This window comes from Balaenoptera musculus, chromosome 3 (genome assembly GCF_009873245.2).
Source record: "Balaenoptera musculus isolate JJ_BM4_2016_0621 chromosome 3, mBalMus1.pri.v3, whole genome shotgun sequence".
NCBI lineage: Eukaryota > Metazoa > Chordata > Mammalia > Artiodactyla > Balaenopteridae > Balaenoptera > Balaenoptera musculus.
This window is the reverse complement of record NC_045787.1, coordinates 1,866,305-1,891,753: the sequence shown is the minus strand read 5'-3', so window position 1 is coordinate 1,891,753 and position 25,449 is coordinate 1,866,305. Positions and strand designations below refer to the sequence as shown.

The window sequence follows — 25,449 nt, the reverse complement described above, 5'->3', positions numbered from 1 at the left end:
GCCTTTCTCTCGTGAAAACCCGTTCCCAAATCACATGCTCCTCTCATAAGTAAATGCTGCTTTTTTAAAACGGTCACTTTACCTTGGCATGGATTTGTTGACAGTCACCCACATTCAGGGCTTTTATGTTCCACATTAAGTGACTTCATGCATTAATCCAATGGACCTTAAGCCAGGATGGCACTGGAGTCACCTGGAGAGAGATTGGGGGTCCATTGGTCTGGCAGGGCCATGGGTGCAGCAGGACTGAGGTGAGAAAACAAGAAAAAAGAAAACAGCTGCAGTGGAAATTCAGGCAGCATTCGAGTGATGGAGCCCTGTGAGACAGAGCTGGGGCCTCTGTAACATGGGTGTATTTCCTTCAGGGCAGATCGGGGATGTGACGATCCCACAAGCTCTTGAAAGTGTCAGACGTTTCCAGAGGCCACTGACGTCCTGCAAACAGAGCTGTGCGGAGACAGTGGCTTAGCATGGCCACCACAGGGTGATCAGAAAGCCCTTTGGTTTCCATCAGAGGCAGGGAAGTGTCTGCATTATAGGTAGTGATACCCAGGGTGGGAAGAGGCTTTAGCCCTGCGGGCACACAGATCACCCTTCACCACACTCAGCAGGAGGGATGCTGGTGTTCAGACTTGGGCCCTGACCCCTTTTGTGCAGACAGTTTGATTTACAAGTCTGTGTGTGCCAGCTTCAGCCAGCTCTGAGATCCAGGAACGCGATAGGTAGGCAGCCTTCCTAGGTTTGCCTTGTTGTGAACTCAACACAGTGAATATGTGTCGACTCAAGTGTTTACAGATAGAAAAGGTAAGGAACAATATGATAGAATCAAAGTGATAGGTTTGGTCGTGAGGCTTTTCCTGAGGTCTGGAATCTTGGGACGTGTAGTCACCTGTGCAAGCTGCTTTCAAATTGGTTCATGTTGGAATCCTGGGCTCTTGGTAGTGGACTTGGGTTTCTTTAAAGTACTTACTTTTCAGTTCAACAAGAATTAAAAGCAGGAGAAGCAGGATGAGTTTTGAATAATTTCTTGTTGGATTTCATTGTGTGGTTGATTCACAGTCCCACCAGTGAATCCAAGGGTGTTATCAATGAGCCCCTTAGAATCCACCGTAAACCTCTAGGGGACGTGGGTTTCTTAGGAGCTTCCTATTGGCATCTGAGAATTTCAGTCACTGTGCAACCATCGAAGTATGTATTTGGAACACAGTGATCTTTGGTCTTCGGTCCATGGTCTTCGTCCACCAGCACAGAGCAGAGTAATCCTACGCCCAGAGCCCGGGCCTGTCCATTTCTCGTTCATGGTGGCTACCTTGCATGTCTGCGGAAAGACATCGGGGTTTGTTCAAAGAGACCGTGACTTTCAAGTAGTAATTTATGCTCTAAGCAGAGAGAACTTATTGAGAAGGAAGAACAAGAGATGCACTAAGCCACAGACTCAAATGAAATTGAACATTGTCCTTTCAACAGGTTTTTTAAGTCTTTACTGAATTTGTTACAATATTGCTTCTGTTTAATCTTTGTTGTGTTTTTGGCTGCGAGGCATATGGGATCTTAGCTACCCGACCAGGGATTGAACCAGCACCTCCTGCATTAGAAGACGAAGTCTTAACCACTGGACCACCAGCGAAGTCCCAAAACTGTTCTGATGGGAAGACACGTGATAGTGGAAAAGCGATGCCTGAGGTCCGCCTCCTCTGTCCCCTTCTGCTGCCTCTCCATCCTTGTCTTTGGCCTTCCCTGTGGCCCTCACCCCTCTGTCTGCCCCCTGCAACATCCAAGCACTGGAATCCTGCTTCGGAGGCCTCCTTGCACCAAGCTGTTCTACACTGACTTCCAAAATATCGCAGACCTAACAGTCTCTTGGTGGAGGGGCTGAAGGGGGACCCAGCTGCCTGCAGAATCAGACCCGAGACTCTCACCCCCCAGCAGGACCCGGACCGCCAGCTTCCTGCATAATCCTCCTCATTTCCTTGCCTGCTCTTGTTTGAAAACACATCTTTGTGCTGGGAAGTTGCGCATACTGCTGGCTGCAGGGGTCTCGTGTGGACGGTTAACTGCAGAAGGCTGTGTAGACAGTCAGGTGAGGGAGGCAGTGCAGAAAGTTGGGTGCAGGCGGCAGTGTGAACAGTCCGGTGCAGGAAGTAGTGTAGACAGTTGGGTGCAAGAGGCAGTGAGGACAGGTCCTGGAGGCCAGGACCACAAAGCCGTGGTCTCCGCCAGCACCCTGTGTTCTCTCTCCTCTGTGACCTCTGACCTTGTCTGGACCCCCTCCACACGGCGCTGCCTCAACTGCTCTTTGGCGCAATTTGTTAGATGCAGATGACTAGCATCTATTTTAAATATGTGTCCTGTGAAACACTCGTGAAATGATCCTGGAGTCTTGAAATGCCACGTGCAGCTGAAGTGTCTGCAAGGTGAGAAGCCGAAGAGGGAGCAGCTGGGGTTCCGTTCCCGTCCAGCCGCCTGCTGGCGGCTCCTGCGGGTGATGACTTGCCATCTCCTGCACGCCTCCAGCTTTCTTTATGCAGGAAGTGAGCAAAAACATGTCTTCTCACCTGAGACATCTTCTAGTAAAATTCTCTGGGGTACGTGCTGGATCCCTGTTAGGTAAGAATTCAAAGGGGGCTTACGTGGATAAAACAAGTTCGTTTACTACATTACTGAAGTTATGGGCTTTTAACTGCCATGGAAGAAGCAATGGCTTTTTAGCAATTACATCAATTAATTTGACAACTCTGCTTATAAATACATTTTGTGTATGTTATAGCCAAAAACTTAAAACTGCAGGGAACAGTGTGTGTGTGCACGCACACGCGTGTGCGGGTGTGCACATGCGTGTGTGGATGTGCGTATGTGTGTATGCACGTGTGTGTATGCACGTGTGTGCGGGTGTGAGTGCACATGCGTGCGCGGGCGTGCACACGTGTGTGTGAGGTGTGCACGCGCGTGTGTGCATGTGCGTGGGTGGGGGTGTGCGCGCGCGTTTGGGGGTGTATGCGCGCGCGTGTGTGTGTGCGCGTGCGTGTGTGTGTGTGTGTGTGTGTGTGTGTGTGTGCGTGTGTGTGCTTGCGTCTGTCCACACAGGCACCGGATTGAGGGGCGGGGAAGCTTTCCCTGAAGCACGGCTTTACTTCCGGGCCCTTTTTCCATCTCACAAGCCTCAGCACACACACATGTTGATCGGGTGGGCAACTCAATGATGAAAAAGAGACTTTTATTAACGTTAACTGCTATTAATTTTAATGAGTGGCCTTGAAAGAAAAGTTAAATAGGTAAGTGCATTTGAAAACTTTCCTCTCAACCCAGTAGTTTAGTTGTTTAATCAGTGGCTACTAATTTGCTTCATAACTCAGACAACGTTGGGCTGGGAAAGGAATAGATCAGAGGTGTGTTTACTCTTTGGCTTCTGAGGAAATTTTGTTTTGGGATGATGGTGGTGGCGGCACGGTTATCCCACATGGAACGTGTGGAGGGAGGCATCATTGTGTCGTGCTTCTGCTGACTTAGCCCTGGGCTTCTGGAATGGAGCAGGTGTAGTGGGGGGAGTCTCAGAGGACAGAGGTTGGACGGACTGAGAGCTGCCAGTGACCCGGGAGAGTTTTCATTCAGCCACTGCTAGGCACAGCCATTCCATCCTTACGTGTCAGTTTCTGTGACCCAAAATAGACCCACTCATCTAAAACACACGTACCTTTTATGGCTAATGCCTAAACCTCAGTTTATTCCAGTGATCTGGGTGAAGTTAAGGAGTTGGAAGGTTCAGTAGTTTGGAAGAGAAACTGGGGAATCTCATGGAACTTGCATGGGGCGGGGGATCTTTTGGCTGGAGATGCTTTACAAGCAGAGCTGGAGTTGACCCACATCCTTGTGGATTAGCTGTATCTCCTTCACCTGGCAGACCACGTCCAGTATCTCATTTAAACGACATCCCTCAGCCCTCTCTGGGTTGATGCTACTTTCTTCACGTGGTACACAGGGGGCACCGGAAGTTCTGAAGGTTTTGTTTGAGGACACACATTTAATAAGTAAAGGAAGTAGCTGCCGGTGTTTAGATAGAGCTTACTCTGTGCACGTGCTGTGGGTTATCTCACCTAATCTTCCCTACAACACTACAAAAGAGTCATGATTGTCGTCTTGGCTTCACAGGTGAGACACCTGAGATCTGTGAGTTGCCCAGATTAACCCGGGGCGAGGGCTGTGCTGTGGATTCCACCGTGGGCCAGGCGCCAACCCCACGCTCCTCGAGTGGTCCAGCCGAGACCTGCTTTTCCAGACTATTTCCCCTCCCTGCAACACAAGCCCTCAGCGCTGTCCCCGGCCTCCCCTGCTGCCAGCCTTTGAGCAAACGAAGGTCATGGATGAAGTGAGGACAATGGGCTGGGGCCAACCAAGGGTGGCGGGGGTGATGCATCCTCGTGTCTCAGCTTTGCCAGAGGGAGTGGCCCAATAAATGCCCACTGGACCTGTAGACAGGTGCAAACACAGCAACGTGATATCCTGCGTGCAGCCTGCAATTTCCTCTGCAGATGGGGAATGGTGGAAAGTCCTTCTTGGTTTCACTAGAGCAGCTGCCAGCATCATTTTCTCCTTAAATTTTTCTACAGCAAGTTCACAAAAGAGGGCTTCAGGGTTTGCAGAAACAAACAGACACACTGTAACATCCAAACTACTGCCCTGCAGAAAGGCAGGGATGATGGTGGTCTCAGCCCTCAAACCTCGGGGGCTCACCTGGTGGGGGAACCACCCTCTGCCATCCTCCAGGGGTGCTCACCTGTGCTCTCTGCCCGGGCTCAGCGAATGAGGACTAAGAGGGCCTCTGGCCTTTTATCTTCTGGAACTGGAAACTAAAATTTTAGCCCTTGGTTTCTTTCCTGAGACCTTACAGTTTTTTGATATGATATACCTCTCTCTGTGTCTCTGTCTGTGTCTGTCTCTCTCTCTCTGTTTCTGTCTGTCTGTCTGTCTTTCTACACACACCACACATACACACACACTCACCCATGGAGTTTAAATTTCCAAGAATAAATCAAAATGTGAAAGAGAGATGAAGTCTAGAGCCGTGGCTTATGCAAACATTGCTTGAATTTACTCTCTTCTAAAGAGTAAACTGTCAGCTTCCAGTTGACCCGAGTTCCACAGGACGCCCCCCAGTCTCCCTCAACTTACATAGGCAGGCCCCATCTCTTGCCCTTTCCAGTAAATTCCTTTCCTTTTTTTTTTTTTTTTAATGGCGTGTTCTTGGCACAAACAGTAGTTGAAATTGCTCAAACCTTAGGAATCAGGCACACTATCTTTGCCTTTTGGTTTCACACACACACAAACACACACCCTGTTAAGTTCCCAGGGCAGCCCGTGATTCTCCCCTAATTGCACACTGAAGCTGGGCCTCTCAGATTCCTGCCTCACCTGCACAATCTAATTTGGAGCAGGAGGTATGTCTACCTTACATCATGTGGAGTAACAGCCCTTAAGCAAGATGTATCAAGTTGACCAAGTATTTCAGGAATATTTGGGGACTGTCACTCATCACCCGTCAGCAACTCGGCACCGTTTGTCTTGCACCAGCTGCCTGGGGAAAGACAGGCCCGAGTGGAGTTCACTCTTTCCTTGCGTTACTCTGTCCCTTTCAGATACATCAGGAGCTGAGTGAGGAGGGTCCATGTGCCTAATTTCAGTGGACACGCATCTCCAGATTCTGAACACAAGTAAATCTTTCAAGTTCAGGATGACGGGTAAAGACACCACTGGGGGCTCAACAAGCGGGGTGCTTCTGGGGAGTGATGGGCGAGGGTTGGGACTGGGGCCTGAGGTCGTCTTCCCCCAGCACAGCCTCCTGGTGACCTGGGTCCCCCTCCTGCTGTGTGACCTGGGCATCCTGCTCCCAGGCCTCTCCATGGGGTCTGTCCTCGCCCTCGCCCCTCGGGGCACCGCCTGGTCCCCCTGACAGCGCCCCTGGGGGCAGCGGGGATGCAGCGTCCCTTCCCTGTGGGGGGCAGGGAACATCCCGGGAGAAACTCTCCCTTACCTGCTGTTGGCTCCACTCTTGGCCCCGTGTCTGACTCCTGTGTCCCAAGGAATCATTGTAAGAGGGAGTAGTTTGAAAGCCACATTTTAAATGTGCCTTTATTGAGTATCTTGTGATCTGAGAAGGCGTGGGAAGGGCTCGTCGAGTGAGGGGTCAGACACGGCCTCCCTCAACTCCCCGGCCTTCTCCATCTCACCCGTGCCAGAAGCAGGTCATAGGAAACCATCCCTAAAGCCATATCCACACAGAGGCACTGGGACTCGGGGCCTTCCCGGATCAGGCAGCCCTGCAATTCTACAAAATTGAAAGAATATCAGATGACATAGTCATTAATGTGTTATCTGGAAGGAATGTCTGTTTTCATTCTAGAATTCCTTAGCTGCAAAGTGTACATTGTGGTAACAAATTCAAGATTATTTTCTCATGAAAAGGCTGTGTTTAAAATGGAGCCCATGTGAATATAAAAAAGAATGTGTGTGTGTATATATATATATATATGCATACCTGAATCACTTTGCTGTACAGCAGACATTAACACAACATTGTAAATCAACTATACTTCAACAACAAAAACAAAAATAAGTAAAATGGAGCCCATGTGAAACACCAGACAATCAGAAGGTTTTCTGATACTGTTAAGGATTATGTAATGTATTATTCAATTCATTGAATATTATTAACTCTGCTGTGCTAATTATAGAATTCTTTGTTGGAGGGATAACTCAGAAAGGTTCCTAAACCTTATAGATGGCAAATAGATGTTGTGTCTACTGTCCATGAATGTGATTCCAAACCTAAAAGGAAATAGAGAAGAAAAAGAAAGTGATGTAACCTTCCAGTAGAAGGGGGGAAACTGACAGAGACTTTATAACATTGAAAAGAAAGCCAGGGGGAGCTCCACTGATTTAGGACCTTTGTTGGTAAAACAGAAGAATGTCCTGGCTAATTGTTTGTCTAGATCGAAAGTGGGCCCCGGAGCTTCCGTGTTCCGGTTTTAGGGAGGACATCTGAATTCACGGAGTCGCGGGCTCACGGGAAACTAAGAATTAGGGCAGACTCGTAACTTACAATGGGCATTTAGCCTGATTCGTATTTGCACGTCTCTTCCTCATGCGTTCTCACTCTGAGAGGAGGCGTGTGATTCCTGACCCCTGAGACCCTCTGCAAATAGTTCTCAGTACTTTACAAATATTAATTCATCAATGCACCAACAGCTGGGGCGTCAGGAAGGCGGAATCAGCATCACCTGGGGCTGCGTCCCAGAGACCATGTGCCTTTTCTGAGGTCACCTGGCTGTCCCAGGACTGGGGAGGAGCCCATCACCCTTAACGGTTCAGGTGTCACCCTGACCACGGCCCAGGGTGGCACATGGAGCGGTAGGAGATTCTGTGCACTCTGAACGGAAACCCTGGCTTTTTTTTTTCCTTGCGAACAATCCCCTTTTTTCATAGTGCAGCATTTTCATGATGTGGTTTTGGAGAAAAAAGTCAAAAGCGATTAGGGTGATGGCTTGCCATCTCTAAGCTGCTGGCTCGCTTCGGGTCGTGCTGGGAAAGGAGGGCGTCATACATCGACAAACTATTTCTGCTGCCCTTGCAGGTAATAAAATATATTGGAAGACATTTAAAAATACCTTTGCCCGATGGCAGGGCGCTGGCAGCCGGGTGAGGAGAGTTTAGTATGCTTCGCGTGAAAGTTCCTCATTGGAAAAGCTGACAGGTGCTCCGTTTTTATGAGAAGAACCAGCTGTTGTTATCCAAAGCTCTCAGAACCCCTAACACTCTGCTTGTCACAGGCAGATAGATCAGGGTTCTGTCTGAGTGGAATTGTTCACAATTTCTATTAATAATTTCTCACAAGCACCTCACTAGTGACTAAAATGACCTTGGATTTTACAAATGAAATACCTTCCCAACCACATCCAGGGGTGAGAAGGAGGCAGAAGGGCCCTGTGGGTTCCTGCCCCTCCCTATCATTTGCGTGGCCCTTCTTAAGCAATTTCCATTTCACAGTCTTATTTTAACTTCCCTTGGGAATGCCATCTCAGGGGTGTGAATATAGATTAAACAAAACTTCCTGTTCCATGTCCCCCCCCCCCCACCATGTTTTCCAACCTCATCAAAACATGGAGCTCCTGAGGCTAGGGTTGTGGGTTTGCCTTCCAGACGAGCTTAGGAGAGATGAAGCCTTTTGGGGAAGCAGGACCCCATCTTATCTCTCAACTCAGAGGTGCGGGAGGCCACGCAGGAATGTGCAGATGGTACAGAGTTGCCATAATTCTGCTCACTCTGCTGGGAGCGCCTTTAGCTGTGGGCAAGCGGCTCCTCTCCCGGTGTGAAGGCGAGCTCGGACCACGGACACCGTGGTGCAAACCCAGAACTTCCCACACACACCACCGTGGATCCAAAGTCTGCATCCCCAGCCTGGTGCCTGTTGTGTGGCCTTGACCCTGCCCACGTTGGCAAGTTCATTAATTCAATTCGTATAACTGCACTGCCGTTGTGTACCAGATGCTGGGTGGGACAATTTAGTCCACAGATGCTTTCCTTTTAATTAATAAAACAAGAATTGGGAAGGAGGACCAATTCGATTTCTTCTAGACCTAAGAGTTTATAATCCCAAGAGTCTCTGGATTGACATGTGATCTTTTTGGAGTCAGTCAGAGCTCCTTAAACAAAGGACGTCCCGTATGAAGTTTGCTGATAACACCCATCTGTTTCATGAAGTTGTTTAAACTACCTTGGATGAAAGCTCAAGTCATAGATTCAACTACACAAGGGCTCAGTCAGCAGTGGTGGTTAGAAACCGCACTGAGAATCTAGCTCGGTGTCTCTTGAATACACATTTCTTGTGGCTACAGAAACGAAAGTGTCTCACCCTATGTGGAAACAGCCTAGTGGACAGATGCTTGCGGCCGTGGATCTGTAGGGATGCAGCTGTGAATATGCAAGACGGTCTAAGCAATTCAGGCTTATTTTCAAACTGTGGGTTTCTATCCACTGTGTGTCCACTTTTCCTTAAATGAAATAGGATAGAAGAGAAAGTATCACCGGGAATATAAGGAGTGTTTTGTGAACTTGTATTTCAGGGGTGTGTGTGTGTGCACACGCGTGTGCGTGTGTGTGTGTAGATAACACAACATATTTCTTTCTGAGGATTTCGGTCAACAGTCTGAAGGCCGCTGCTTGAGCAAGTAAGTGATGACTTATGCTTTTCTGATAGGTGACCAGGATTTCAATTGTGTTCTACTTGGGACCCTTCATTTCCATGGGGCTTCGCGCAGCAAAGCCAGGGTGCCGGGCTGCAGGGTCAGCGAACCAGCACGGAGCTTGGCCTGTGTTATTCCTAGTGTGGGGTGAGGCAGCCCAGCCGGACGCTCCACCACCCGCCACCCTAGGCCTCCATTTCTGTCTGTCAAGAAAGAATAAATAACCCTAAAAGGTGAGTGAAACAGAAGCTGATTAAGTGGAAACGCGGGAACCATGGGGACTGTTCCTAGTTTCAGTGAACAGTTCATCGGTACAAACTTCATCCTTGAGCTGCTAGCGATGACTGGTGATGATCACAGCTTCTTCCGTCATGGAGAGAAACTTCCCAAGGCCTGTAAACGTCTCCGCGGTGCCCTTGTGGGCGTTCTGGCCTCTGGGGGCTCCCAGTCTTCCTGCTTCTGCCCTGAGTGCGGCGTAGTTTCACTCCATAATTCCACCAGCCATGACGCATCCACGGACCCACACAGAGACTGTTTTACAAATCCTTGACACTGTATTCTGAGGAAGGAAATCCCAACAAATAAAGTAGCCCAGACTTCTTAGCTGGGTCTAAGAAAGATTCTTGAAATGTGTGGAAAGACAAAAAGCACACTGACAAGAACCCGTGTGACCAAAAGCTTGATTTCCAAGTGTGGTCCCCCCACCCCTGCCCTTGCCATGTCGGGCCCCAGGATGGATTCATAGACCCACTTGTCTTCCAGGACAGTCTTCTCTCAGGAAACCCACTAAGGAATATTAGTCTTATTCCATTTAATCACCAAATCCGAACAACGAAGAATCCTCTTCATTAAAGGCACTCAGAAATTCTGGCCAGCTGTTTCCTGCCACTTGGCTGAGGGTGAGCTTGGGAACTCTCCGAGGTGCTCAGCGCAGTTGGCTGCGTATTTATACTTTCATCATCTCATTCCTGAGCTGGAATCCAAATCCAGGAGAGGTTCTGTGACTTATGGGCTTAACTTTTGACATGCTTTAATACATATTACACACCCTGAAAGTTCTGGAGATTGTCAAAATCGTTTCCAGCTAAGTCTTTGTTTTGCCAAGTACAATTACCCCTTAAAATTCATTGAGCTTGAAGTCCCAAAATGGTTGGGGAAAGAAACCGTAGTCAGCATGCCAGGTACAAGTATAACTAACTGGTGGTCTGTTCACGTGCCCGGTGCCTGCGAGATGCTGCGTCTTTTCTGTGACTCTACTTTAGAATACGAAGGACGCTTTTCCTCCAAAGTATTGCTCCAGTGCGCTATGCTCTCTTTGCAGTTGTCCTGAAACCTCACATTCTCTGGCTACAGCGCCAGCATGGTGAATTGGAAGTTCTGGTTTGTTTAAACCAATAAATGGACCACTGCTGAGTGCTGGAGCCTGGTGTCCTGGTGCACTGTGGACCCTGAGGTGACCAGGGTGTAGGAGGGTCCCCCTAGCCCAGAGCGATGGGACGCTGGGGTCTCCTGTCTGCAGACGCCCACCTTAATTTCCATCAGTAAATTCCCTTCTCTCTTGTGCAGACAGGTCAGTGGTCACTATGCACTATGACAAGATAGAATGACCTTGGCACACGTGACCTCGGCTCTGTTTCTGTTCTGATGGGGAATAAACCCTCTCCTATGTGATGTCCCAGCAACATGTTAGTGCAGCCAGGACATGCCACTGGGGTGAGGGCCACTCCCCTTCAACCTGGCCATTCTTCTTGATTTGGGGGCTCAACGTTCAGTGAATGAGGAGCTCCCAGGACTCACAGGGCTCTAGTGAAGACCAGGTGGGCAGTGAGGGTTCTTCTGGCTGAGAGTGAAAGAGAAGGAGGCCGTGATCCTCTGGCTTGTCTTTTATATGTTTTGTATTTTCCAAATTAATCATAATGATATCCACAGTAACTAAAACAATGTGTCCTAACGTATTCCTAAAGGAGTATGCATTTGTTCTGCTTATCAGAATCCCAAGAGACACAGTTATGAAGTTACTTACAAAGCTGGGATCTGCTGGCTTTCCTCAAAGATGCTCCAGGGTGCACAGATGGACCTGACTTTGGTGCCTGCCTACCTGAGATGGGCTCCGGGCCAGAGCTGAGGGTGCGGGACCCCAGGGTAAGGCTGTGTAATCACACTTTGACACTTGTTGGGTTTGAGAATATTCAGCTCTGACTCATCACATCACTCTCCACTCTGCTCACTTATTTGCAATTTGGCAAAAGCTAGAGAGTATTATGGCTTCTATTTTTAAATGTGAGGCAGGGATACTCTACTCGGAGTTACTAAGTTTTAGTGACTCCCTAGAGCCTCCAGAGCCTGGGATAATTCAAAAGTATAAAGTGAAGTTTGTAAGTAATTTCATGAATGTGTATATTGGGATTCTGATAAGTAAAACAAATCCATATTCCTTTAAAATAAAATATTTCTAATTGACAAATAACATGTAAATCTATATAATCACATAGCGACTTTATTCTAAATTACTCATGTGAAAGGTTAGTAAAATGCAGTACTTTAGACATGTCATTATGTTATGAAGTTATTTTTTATTTCTGAGTCTGTGTTTCGGTACTGCAAAGCCAAGAAGCAGACAAAACCCATTCTGAGATTATTTTCCCGATACTCTATGTCAGTCACAGATCTTTGCTTTTCAGCCAGAAGTGACTGATTTTATGCCGAAATGAATCACCTTTCCGCACTGATTCTTCCCTCCTACTACAGATTTTTTTAAATGATTCATTTTGGATTAATTAAAAAATACATTTGGAAAAAAATTTCTAAACATTTATAAAAATAATGGGGCAATCAAAATTAAGCACTTGAAGTGGTCACCACCTAAAACAAGGTTGGATTGATGGCCATTCTTTTGACTGGGTGGCCCTTCAGGGAGCCCTGAGAAGGTGGCTATGGCACGTGGAACCTGAGGACCCAAACCTACTTTTTGGCCCCCAGGATGCAGCCCTTCCATCCTGGAGATGAAAGAATCGATGATGCTAATTGTACTAAGATTGTGACAATGTCTCCCCCGAAGGCATCGCTCAGTAGTCTGGAGAGGGATGGTTAAAATGTAAACCTCTGTGCACAGTGTCTCTGTGAGCTGTCAACCTTCATCACCAGAGTGGCCGTACCTGAGACACAGGGAGGAATGCAGCACAGCAGCCTGGAGAGCCTGGGACGGACTCTGAGGCAGACGCCTGTGCCCACATCCCGGCCCCGCATGTTTACAGGGCTGGGCACAGCTTGCTAGAGGGCTGTGGTCCACACTGCGGGCTGTCCCTCATGCCCAGCCCCTTCCCCCTCCCCCTTCCCCCAGTAGAGCCTGGAAAAGCTGTGTGTTTACTCTTCAGAGGTCCCGGCAACCCAGCCTTGGCTACAGGACCCACTCTATTCAACAAGGCAAAATGGAAAATGTCTGTGGGCCTTTTTTATTTATCAAGGACTTGGCTTTTGAAGTTGAAGTTCTGGCTCCCAAATCTCGTGGACCCCCCCGCCCTTTTGTAAAGGCTATTTTGAAAGTCACAGCCAAGCCATGGCTTCCTGACCTTCAGTTGCATCTGTCCTTCCCCAGAAGCTGTGGCTGCCTTGGTTTAGGGGCGAAATGAGCCATTAGCTAGAAAAGAATCGACAGGAATTAAAAATACACTGGGCTAAAGAAAATAATGATACACGAGGAAGAGTTGACAGAATGTGATCCCACCACAGGAGCTCCTGTACATCTCCAGGAAAGACAGCACACTGGGAACGACATACGGAGAGAAAAACCTTCCCTGAATTCTAGGAGCTTAGACGGAAGCACATAGAGCCAGAGGCTGAAGGACTCAGCCCAGAGATGACTATCTATTTCCCTGCATCGGTAATAATCAATATTTATGTCACTAATAATCTCTTCAGAGGGACTGCCTGTATCTTTTTGTGATGAGGCCTGTAAACTCTTAAGCCAAGGGCTATTCTAGCAGACAGACAAAAGGCTGCCTTTCTTAGAAACAGTTACAGAGACTAGTTAATTATAATTAATCAATTATTGATTCATTTCATTCATTCACCTAACGCACATGCATTCAACGCCAACTCCAAGTGAATTTCTGTATAAGGCCCTTTTCCCCTATAACCAAGAGCTGTAAGTGGAAAAATCAAGTTGAAATATTACTGAATATCAACATCAAACATAAAACCTTTAAGATGACTAATTGTTAATTCTAAACCAGAAGATATTTTGAACAGAAGCATAAGAAAGCTTTTGGATTTCAGAGTATAAATTAATGAGTGAAGCAGAAAGAACCCTGAAGAAGTGTTTTCAGAGTGCAAGACTTAAACCCTTCAAAATCATTTTTTAAAGATAGAATTTTATTTTATGGAAATCAGAAGCCATGTTACTACAAACCCAGTTCAACCTACTGCATATAAAAACTCCATCACCTTGCCTCAAGGTAAGAAAATAAAGTTTACTGCTATTGAATCAGACTAAAATATTCATCCATCAGTACTTTGTCAACCATGGTTTTGATGGCATTTAAATTGAATTTAATATAAATTTAAAGGCATCTCCATTTGAAGTAATGAATAATGTGGGATCACCATCAACTTCAATTTTAATACCTTAAATGTAATCCTTTCCACTGCCTTGATGCATTTATCGTTGGCAGTTACTTGTTCTGATATATTTTTTAACACTTTGTTATTTTAAATTCGTGAGTAATACTGAAGCCAGAGGTAGAATCCCCACCTTGACATCATGCTCCTGAGTGGGGTCCACAGGGGACTCACTGCCATTCCTCCAGTGGTCCTTCCTCAACACCCAAAGGAGAGCAGGCCCCGCCTGGCCCAGCTCCCGGCTCTGAAAATGATTATTCTAAATATGCTGATGGCAGGGCCTCCGTACACAGCCCGTCTGTAAATATTCCATCAATGCACAGTGCAAGAGAATTATACTTCTCTTTTTTTTTTTGCATAATATTTTCTTTGCTGGTTTTGCTGTTTAAAAACAGCTAATATGAAACATTGAACATTGTCAGAAGTAGGAGTCTGAACAATGGTCTAAAGTGTAAGTTGTAGAAATTGTTTTGTGTCTGTGCACCTGTGAGATGACCCACTCTGGGCGTTCAGGTGGGCTGGAAGCTTCCAGCAACAAGACCAGGAACTGTATGTTGAAATGCTTGGGCGTGGTTACCACGGAGGGTCCACCTCCATGCAATGGTTTATTAACCATGAGATAGTTTACTGACTGATCACTTCTCCGTGAATTGTAACTAAACATGCAACTGGGGCTGTAATTGTAGGTATTTTGCTTAAACTGTGCATGAACTAACCTCATCTTTGAGGACAAGGATATGCTAAATTCTGTAAATCCATGGTTTATTTTTTGTCTTAGATTTGGTTTTAGGCTGTTTTTTAGATCTACATTTGCCTATCAGATGGAAAAAGAAAAGTGCTGACATTTGAAATTGAATGTATATGGTACAGAACTTCACAAAAATGCGATTGAAACTCTAGAATCTGTCTTCTGGTAATTCTATTGTGGTTTTGCTTCTCCCGGGAGGGCATCTGATCCAAGAGTTTGTGGAGATACCCCAAACCCTGGAATCAGCTGGAGTGCCCCCTGCAAAGTGCTCTGAGGAGGGGGTTGGGTCCTGTCTGATTCTATCTTCCCTGTTTCCATCCTGGCTCTGAAATCCAGGCCCTCGCTGTAACTCTCAGACTCCTTCCTGAACGCTGAAGCTCCCTTTTGGTGTCACCGGATTAAGGGTTACGGGCAAGGGGCTGCAGCTCAAACAGACCTTCCACTGCCCGAAGGGGTGATGGGAGGCTGGATGCCTCGATAGGGAGGATGGAGGCCTGTCGGGAGTGCAGGGTGCCTCCTGCACCTTCCCTGGTCTCCTGGGGGCAGGTCCGTCCTGGACAAAGGGTCACCTCGAGCTAATTGGCCCGTCGGTGTGAACAGGGGTCTCCATCAGTTACAACATCCAAGGCCTCACCTGCTTCCAGCTGGGAGCGCCCTTCAGAGGCCCCTCCCCGCCCCATCAAAGGGGTCTGGGCCCAGGGCGTGGGGGAACTCTCTCTGCTCTGAGAAGATTTCCCTTAGGGGATCCCAGAGTAAGTCTAACTTTCCTCCGAAAGGCAACCGCAGCCCGGGGTCTCGGTGCTGGTCAGCGCCAGGCAGGGTGCCTGCGGCGGGGTGGATGCCCTTGCTGAGGATGCAGGCCCAGTGGCCGGCACGGGCTGCAGGGCGGGCAGATGCTCTAGAAGCCTCTTGCCGGGAACTGGCCTAAACGCAGGAGTGAGCCAAACCGTGGGGAGGGGGGGTGGTGGTGGTGGTGGTGCACGAAGCCTGATCAAACCCGAAGACCCAACTGGGGCGGCAGCTCCATCCGGAGGGGAAGACTTTCTGGGGCCAGAGGTGCCAGTGTGACCCCTGGGACCCTGCTGTCCCCCCTCTGCAGGCAGGAATCTCTGGACCAGACCACCCTGCTGGCTGCTGGGCTGACCTCAGTGCAGGAGCGGCTGCACAGCCGGGGGCCCCACTGGCTCCAGCCCCACCACCCACCTTTTCCAACAGGCTCCACAATGCCTGCTACACAGCGCAGCCCTCCTCCTGAGATCTGGGTGTAAGAATTTGGATAAGTTTCATCGCTGCTATTTTTTGTCTTCAGATTTTCCATTTTTCTAATCTGCCTACGTGTGCTTTATAACCTTCTGTTTTATTTTTCCACAAAGAAGATTTTTACTTTATTTACTTGAGAATGTAGTACACACTTGCTTAGCTTAGTGTTTCTTGAAAATTGCTTTGCTATTTTCTCTCTTTTTAGGCCACACCACATGGCTTGAGGGATTTTAGTTTCCTGACCAGGCCCTCAGCAGTGAAAGTGAGGAGTCCTAACCACTGGATCTCCAGGGAATTCCCGCTCTGCTATTTCTATATCCTCCTTACTGTCGGATGAAAATAATCAATAAGCAACGTATAATAGGAATGGAAAAGAGTTTTATGTGAGCCAAACTGAGGACTATAGCCTGGGAGACAGCCTCTCAGATTATTCTGCGGAGCTGCTCCTGAGAAGCACGGTTTTCAGCACAGTTTTATGTCTCGTCAGAACCAAGAACATCAAACTAGTCAGGGAGGCATTCCTGGTTTAAAAAAAAAAAAAAGATCTGCACATATCCAGTGAGTCAGTATGGCCTTGGTGCCCGGGAAGGGGGTCTTATCGTCAAAGGAGGACCAGCATTAGCGTCCAGCAAGAGGGGCATTTAATCTTTATTTTTAACATGGACATTCTTTCCCTTCTAGTCTATGTGCCCTTTCCTTTAATCATTAAAGCAGATGCACAATGTGTGTTTGACGGGCCGCAAACAGGCTGTTCTAGTTAGAAGAAAATTCAAGTTATCTCATGTATAAGCTAGAATGACTTCCCCACACCTCAATATGTGAACATTTCTTTGATCATTATTGACGTCTCCCATTTATGGGACTGTTAACTGTTTTTCAAGTCCTGTGTTTTAAGAGCTCATCCTGAGCAGGGCCTCTCCTGCAGGGCCCTTTGCCAACTGTTCCCACCTGCTTGGAACGCAGTCCCCGGGGCAGGCACCTGGTCCGGCCTCATCCTGCCCCGACAGCCCAGGTCAGGGGCTACACACAGATGCACTGGGGGCCTGGCTTGATTTGAATGCATGGCTGGGCTCATTCTGGGCAGGAAACTCATTCCCAACCTCAACCCTGAGTGTGTGGGAGGGAGTGAGGGGTGGGTAATTTCAACCCTTTCCTGGATGGGCAGCTTCCTGCCGAGACCCAAAGTCCTCACCCACCAAGTCCGGCCCTGCACAAGGTGAGTACCGATCTCAAGGACCTGTTTTGCTCTGGGTCCACTGTGACCATGGGCCCCACCATGCACTCCACCCATTTCCAGCCACAGGGATTCTCCTTGCTTGCTTTCATGGGTGGCTGTGCATTTTTTAAAATATTGAATAATCTTTATCTACCATATCCGTGTGTTTAGAGAGAAGATTCAACTCTTATCCCTTTATCAACATGACTTTGAGAGCTAAGCAAATTATTTAAATAATTAAAAGCTGCCTTTAGGAACATTTAGGAGGCTATAAGCCTAACCAACAAAAATCAATCTCCTTCCTATGGACCCACAACGGCCCCTTAGAAAACGTAAAGAAAGAGAAAATCTTGTTTAAAACAACTAAGAACATGAAATTCTTATGCCCTTGATAAGAAATTGTAAAATCTATATGGGGAAACTCTCAAATACTTTTCAAAGTCTCCGAGGTAGACTTGTACCTTGATCTTGGATAAGAAGAGTTAATTCTACCGAGTTAATATATGAATTTAGCATAAATCCAACACTCGTGGCAGCAGGTATTTTTTATAGACATGCAGTTGACCTTAAAGTTTGTATGGACAAATAATCATGTAAGAATATGAAAATCCCAAAAAGAGGAGTGAGGAAGAAGGACACGCAAACATGGTATAAATCCTGTAACTAATAGCTCTAGCGCCCAGCTGGACAAATGGGTCCTAGGGGCAGAGTAGAGACACCAACCCAGGGGACTTTGTTTATGACAAAGGTGGCATCTTATACCAACAAGGTAAAAGTAAATGACATCAAGGGAACTGAACATCCATTTGGAAAAAGGCAAAATTGGACCCAAATCTCCCTCTAAACAACAGAGCAAACCACAATGAGTCAGAAATTCATATGAAAAATGAGACTTCAAGTACACTGGAAGAGCACACATTCCTTTTTAACCTGACTGGTGAAAGCCTTCCAACTATGATCCAAATAAAGACTCAAGTAAATAAGAAAAAAATGAATAAATTCAACACTATATAAATGTTTGCATGGCCCAAAAATCTCCCCCCCGCCAACTGCCTTGATCCAAAGCAATGGCAAACTGGGGGATATATCAACAGTTCCTATCTTAGCTTGAGGGCTAAAAACCTTAAATTTTAAGATGTTTTAAACAATCAAGGAAAAAAAAGACCAAAACACTCAAAAGAAAAGTGGACAAACAACATGAAAAGATATTTCACTGAAAATGCAAACACATACAAATTGCTTTTACACCCGTAGATAGATGCTCAAGGTCACTTGTGTTAAGAGAAATGCAATCCATGGAAGGGAATTGGACAAAATCTAACAAAACCGTGCAGGCAGTCACCCTTCAAGTCTCAACACCTCCTCTAGAAATTGTGCCAGAGATTTATCTACACAGCACAAAGCGGCGTGTGCACAAGGTGGTGTTTGCTACAGTAAGACATGGCAAGCCACCAACTGCAGTGGGCTGAGCAGTGGCCTCCAGGATACTGTCCACGTCCTGACCTCAGACCTGAGAATGGCACCTTATTCAGAAAAAGGGTCTTTGAAGATGTAATTAAGGATTTCGAGACGAGGAGCTTATCCTGGTTACCTGAGTGGACCCTAAATCCAATGACAGCTGTCCTTCTAAGAGGGAGATTAGACAGATGACAGGGGAAAAGAGGGACACAGAGGAGGAGGCCACGTGAAGACGGAGGCAGAGGTTGGAGTGTTGGGCCCCCAGAAGCTGGAAGAGGCAGGAAGGAGCCTCCCTTAGAGCCTTTGGAGAGAGCATAGCCCTGCTGACACTTTGATCTCAGACTCTGGGCCCCCCGAGCTGGGAGAGAAAACATTTTGGGTGTTGTAAGCCACGCATTTTGCGGTGCTTTATCACAGCAATCACAGGAAGCAAACACAGAGAGCCCGTCGGGGAGAAGGTGACCATAAACTCGTGTGGCCACACACGGAAAGGGTGTGGAGGACTGTCCCCCCACCCCAGAGCAGGATATGGTGACGCTGTGAAGTCAAATGCTCAGGGACGAGGATGTTACATGTGTAATCAGAGAGAAGGTGAAATAAGAAGGTCAGCATCTTCCTTACTTTGGTAAAATTGAACACAGAAAGGGCCCATGGGGACCGATGGTGAAAGTGGTCACTCAGGAGGGGAGTGGGGAGGGTGTAGGGGGAGAGCTCTGTGCAGAGTGCCGGCTGAGGTTTGCAACAAGACATGTTGCACGTGGCAAAACTACAATCCAATTTTAAAAGAGATAAACGGCAACATCAAAATAGGAATAAATGTAGATCACACTGATATAAGTACAGGGGAAAAATAACCAATTTGATTAATTTTTAAGCGCTGCATTCTGTATACCTTCAGAGGGGTATATTCTAAGGCCAACGTAATAGGTTGCCAAGAAGTATTTGATGACTGTTTAACACGTGACTTGATGTACATCGCATAGAAAAAAGACCAAAAGATACATGGTTCACTATTAATACTGCTTTTCCCCCTGGTGATGGGCATTTGTATTCTTATGTCTAACTTCTGGTATTGGCTCACTGCAATAAGAAACATTTTTTTTTAATATGCAGAATAAATGAAACTAATTGTTTTATTCTTTGTAAATGAAGATAGGGCAGAGAAGGAATCTAGACTAAGAATTATAAATGTCCTTGTAGGAAAAGCTAGGGCGACTAAAAGAGAAGCATAATTAGAACTAAAATTGAAGAAAATTTTCTTTCATTAAGGAAGGAAATTTTAGATGCTTAGAATATTCCAGGCAGAAATACTGCTTGCAGTTCTATCATTTTTTTAATTACAGAGTTGCAACAAAAGTTCCTGTTCTATAAAGGGAACAGAGGTTAGGCCTCCCCAACTGCACGGAGGCCAAAGATATACACTTATTCTAGCATCGTCGTCGGCCCAGACAATGGGCTGTTTATGCAGGAAGTCAGCAGAACTCCGTCCTGGAGGGTGTGTTCCCCACTCCCTCCTCCCAGATTGTGTTGGGGGCTCCTCATGCTCCCCCTGTGTGGTCACAAGCCTCGTCTAGCAGCAGCCCTGACTGCTCTAGGACTAACCCTATCCCTGCCAAGCCTGACCCCTGGGAGGAACGAGAGTTGACGATGAGAGCTCAGGAGAGGTTTGTGGAGGTTGCTTGGAAAACACTCTGATGGTGACACATGAGCCACTCTCTGTCCAGAGGACATGACTAGGGAAGAGGTGTGCAGTCCTGCTGGGCACTGGCAGCCCTGCCGTGACCATGAGGGCTTCCAGCCTAGGACGACCCTGGTGGTCTGTGTCACAGAGAGAGAGGCAGAACACACCTGCGACATCCATGGCCCCATTTAACTTCTCCATCTAGCACCCGGGTGGCCTCCCTCACCCCTGCACACGGCTGGGTGTTCCTTGCTGCTCCAGCCTGTTGGAGTAGGGCCTGTTGTTACTGCAGCTGAAAGCTTCCATTCCCACAGACAAGCCACCCAGATCGACAGTGCTCAGAGAGCAGGGCGCGTGGTTGCCTTCTTCACAAAACAAAAGCTCTACAACTTGAGGAAGCATAAGGAGGCTGGGGGTTGAAGCAAACCAGAGTGGGGCAGACAGACCCAGACTTGGCAGAGGGTCTTAGAAAGTACATATCAAGTAAATCCAGAAAGAGGTTGGAGAGGTGTTTACAAACCACAATGAAAGGAAGACCCCAGCTCTTCAAAGGAGGGTAACTCGTGTCTCAACCCTCAAACTTGGTCAAGAAAATCTAGGATGTTGGGAAATGGTAAAAATAGACTGAAATTTTATCTTGTATGAAGAGATTAAGATGATTGTAATTTCTGACTCTAATGATAAAATATGAATTAACACATTTCTAAATTTAAAGTAATCATGTGAAAAATTGAAGGCAGGAGAAATATATCCTGCAGTTTCTTAGAAAAGACAAGGTAAACTAAACATGATTCAGACAGCAAAAGACTGAAACATCAAAGTCATTTATTTTAAACAAAAAATAATGAGCAGAGACCAAACATATAATTTTTTTGTGACAGTAAATGAAAGGAACAGGACATGAACTCATAGAAACCGTAAATAAACGGAATTTTATGAAAAAGTTTGCATATAGAAAAACACTGAAACAGAATATCCGAAACATGACAGTTATGGGCTAGTCAAATCACACAGGTGTTTTTATTTCTTTTTTCAATTTTTTGGTAATAAACGAGTGTATTTATCACCATGAACTTATCCTGAACTTAACTAAACTTGAATATCTATTTATTTATTATGTATGTTAATTATATAAATGCAGTCATGAAAATGACAGAAAGATACTTTGGGTTTTGCTTTTGTCATATATTTTGCTTTAATCATTTCAGGAATGATAGAGAACTCAGACTGAGGAAGGAGTTAGGCCCCAGGCGAAGCAGCTGCAGCTGGTCTCCTGCTGATGCTTCGCGATGTGCTCTGATTGGGTGCATTCCTGTGGATTTCCCAGCCCAACATGTGTGCAGAGAAGGCCCTCAGTCTAGGGGAAGGACAAAAGGAGGGAGAAGAGGCAGCTAGAATCCATCTTGGCTGAGAGATGCGCACACACCTGGAAGGACCCTGAGTCAGACCAAATGTGGGCACAAGTGAGATGATAGGCCGGAGACAACCCAGAAACCTGTCCCCACATAAGCAAACTAAGCCTCCCCTGCTGCCCGCATAACTCACTCCAAGTTCACCCGTGTGCCCTTCCACATGTACTTTGCTTTAAATAAACACTGTTTCTATTTCACAGTCTTGGTCTCTTTGCTGAATTCTTTCTTCAAAGAAGATGAGAACCAAGGTCGTTCTTCTCCACGGAATCAAGAAGGGAATGCTTGGCCAGGCATCCACCAGTTGCAATTCCTCCCCACCAGGTGCTGCAGAGCTGACCAGCATTTGCTGGGTTGACACCAGCAGGCCCCCTGCCATCTCCCCTCGTCTTCTTGGAAGAGTGAGTCCTGGTAGAGAAAGCTCCATGTGACCAAGGATGAGGGCCTTAGAGGTGCTGGCCTGTGCCCTGGATCCAACTGACCTCCATCCGAAGGGGTCGGGGGAGGAGGGAGGGTCCCGCACTCACACAGCCCCTCAACAGACACCCATGCAGCGGCCCTGAGCAGCGGCTGAGGTCACCGCTGTGGACACCGGGTGCCTTCCCGCAGAGGTTTCCTCACTCCAGGCTCTCGCTCCAGAGAAGGCAGGTCGCTGGTCTGGAAGGGAGACATCTCTACCAATTCTAAGTCACCTGAGAGATGTGGTTTTCTAAGGAAAAGATGCCAAATCACTCTCAGCCTGATGGAGGGGAGGTTAGCGTTAGTGGCTGAAGGTGGGAGGTTTGGGTGAGAGGGCACCTCCACCCACAACCTTCGGCTAATCCATCTGCAGAGCCAGAGGAGGGAAGTCAGGCCCTGTGAGCCCGGGGGAGCTGCTGGGCAGCGACCGTAAGGAGGGGCAGGCGGTGGCGTGGGCGCACCCCAGGGAAGTAAGCGCAGGAGACATCAGAGCACAGCGAGAGTGGACGTCCTGCCCCAGGCTCACACCACTCGGTCCTTCTAGAAGGAAAATGCCACAGCAGTGGTTACTCAGAGATAACGTGAGGATAAGGCATCGTTTCCAAAGTGATCTGTTGGTAATTCTCGCTGTCTTTAACATCCAGCTGTTTTTCTGGGGTTTCTTGTTTCCTATTCAACATCTGGAGGAGCCCATAAAGTTGGGGACAAGGCGGAGATATAGAGTTTCTTCTAATTAAAAAAAGCAAACTAATTAGGAATATGTCCCGGGCGAGAGAGAACAGTGATGGTTTCTCTCCAACCTGCAGGGCAACTTGATGGAAGAAAAGGGAAGCTTCACTGGATTGTGCAAATCCACCTAGACTTGCTGATAAAAGTGCATTGTTCTCATCAGTTGTCTATTTTATACGTAGTATCAATAATGTATATGTGGTGACCTAAATGGGAGGGAAGTCCAAAAGGGAGGGGATATCTGTATGTGTCTGGCTGATTCATTTGTTGTGCAGTGGAGGCTAACACAACACTGTAAAGCAACCGTACTCCAGTAAAAATTAGTAATAATTTAAAAAAGTGCACCGTTGTTACAGGAGGGCTGCGTGTCCTGCACGTGGTTGAACCCAGCCTTTCCCTGTTTCTGATCATGGAATCCCACGTTGGTAACCTTGACTGAATGGCGTTTCTTCTTCAGCACCATTATCAATTCTTTTAAAAGGGCAAAAGGGGGCATTTTCTGAGATCTGAATCCCTCTCTACTCTGCCCCCTGAGCCTCCCCTGAATTCCCCCGAGGGGACCCCACGTCCCCCTGTCTGTCCGTCTGCACAGCCCTGACCGTCCTTTTGGTTTTTTCCAGGAGGCATTCTGCTAACACTTCCCCCATTCATGCCTCATCATCGCTTACAGTGACCCCAAAGCAGCTTCTGAGTAAAGGATTTGAGGACAAGGAGTTTATTTGGGAAGTGATTCCGGAGGCTGGGTCAGGAGACTCCTTGGTGGGAGTCTCGGTGTCTTGGCGGGGCCACCAAGGGTAGGCGAGCTGGGTATTTATCCACTGAGTCCCAGCCCAGTGGCTGCAGGTGGCTCCCGGACACAGAGGAGGGCTGTCAAGCAGGAAGCCTTGGCCGGAGCGGAGCCCCCTGCACAGGTGGCCTCCAAGGTGGGCTGCAGCGGGCAGGGCCCCCAAGCTTCTGCTCCAGCCTCATCATGGGCACAACGTCGTCTGTGCCGGGGGTCGCCTGCCCCCCGTGCCTCCGTGCTGGCCCACGTGCCTGCTGCCTCTGCCTTGTAAGCATGGCCAGCCCACACCCTTGACCTTCTCCTGGCCCCTGCCATCCCCACGCACCCGTCCGGTTTCCCTCCATTCTCTGGCAGACCCTAGAAGGAGCGTCCACGCTTCCCTCTCTGTCCCCACGACAGGACACCTGAGCCGCCTGGAGTCGGTCCCGTTGAGCTGTTTCGTCCTGTCCAGAGGCAGCGTCTTCAGGCCGCTGTCCACAGCTCCCAGGCTGTCCCAGGCAGCTTTCCTTCTTTATGGGAGTCCACCCCTCCTGCTTTCCCAGGTGACCCATCTCTCGCGGTGATGCTTCCTCTTCCTTCTCCTCCATACGTAGCCAGTTCCTAGAGGTTCCTACACTTTGCGATTTGCATCCAAATGGCCAAATGTGCAGTGTGGGCCCTTGACCACGGGAGAAAGTGAGGTGTTTTTTTAAATTAACTTTTATTTATAGTTGCTTTACAAAAGTGAGGTTTTGTATGTATTATCTAATCTTCCCACTACTTGGGAGGCTGAGAGCTGTGAGTTATCCCCCCGTGCTGGCTGGGGGCTGGCCGGGGACGCCTGTGGCCTGCGGACCTCCTCGGCATTCTCCCCAGACCACGCTCGTGGAGAGATGCCTGCAGAGCCTGTTTAGGGGGGCCATCCCTGGCCATGGGGGTGACCTTGGCCATTGAGCACAGAGACTGACAAGGGAAGCAGGGGCTCAGTCATTGGTTTTAAAAATACAGATATGCTTTACTTCAGTGTCATCAAAATAGAAGCTTTTTTTTTTTTTTTTAAATAAGTTTTCTGTTTTGTCACATTGCAAGGCTCCATCTATTTCAGTTCCTGGCCTGCATCCCCCTCACCCTTTCCCTGTCTCAGATGATACCAGGACCCACCCCAGCAAGGAGGAAGCACATCTTTTCCAGGAACTCGGAGGATTTTCAACCTCAGCAGTAATAAATATCCTCGGCCCAGATCTGACAGAACACGGACTCGCCCCTTTAACTCTGTCTAATAGAAATATTTTCTTGCTGGTGCATGATTGTCTGTTTTGGACGCTCCCAGCGGGAGGGTGTAGAAGCATCACCAGGCCAGGGAAACTTCCAGAGAGCCATCCTTGCACCGTATCGATGGGTTGAGACCTTCTTAACACGTTTCACTTGTGATCTTTTAAAGCTGTCAGACCAGAGTGATTTTCAGTCACTTTGCTCTGGAGTGGATTTAAAATCATGTCCCAAAGGTGGTAGATTAATAGATTAAGAAAGCAAAGTATTAATCTAGTGCATTGTCCTGTGTCCTTACCCGCAAGATACGGCATAACTGTCACGAGGCCATGGCAGCTCTTCAATGAAGCATCAAGGGGCTTCGAGATGCTTCCAGCAACGGGTCCACGGAGTGTTTGGACCAAAGGGCTACCTGGTCTGACCAGATGTCGGGGAGGAGGAGGCGTGCCCACCATCCCCCCAAAGTGATTAGTTTTATACTTTGTTCTTTGGACACAGGGGAAAACCTGTTTACTTGTTCCAGGTAAGTCTTGGAACAATGTGACCCACTGTGTATTTATCTTCACAATTTTCTTGAAAGAGACAAATATTATTCTTCATTGTTTAA

General features: G+C 47.6%; 1 protein-coding gene across 2 annotated transcripts in view; it reads left to right on the top strand.

Moving 5' to 3' along the window:
* The window catches only part of IRX2 (iroquois homeobox 2), a 38,422-nt gene extending 16,649 nt beyond the window's left edge, over positions 1 to 21,773 (top strand). Inside the window, exon 5 of one of the 2 annotated variants that reach the window (XM_036848271.1) lies at positions 21,422 to 21,773. The gene's annotated coding sequence lies outside the window, so the exon portion shown is untranslated. Of the gene's footprint in view, positions 1 to 4,146; positions 4,355 to 21,421 lie in introns of those variants that run through there. The other variant, XM_036848272.1, reaches the window with a different exon arrangement.
* Positions 21,774 to 25,449: the final 3,676 nt, after the last annotated feature.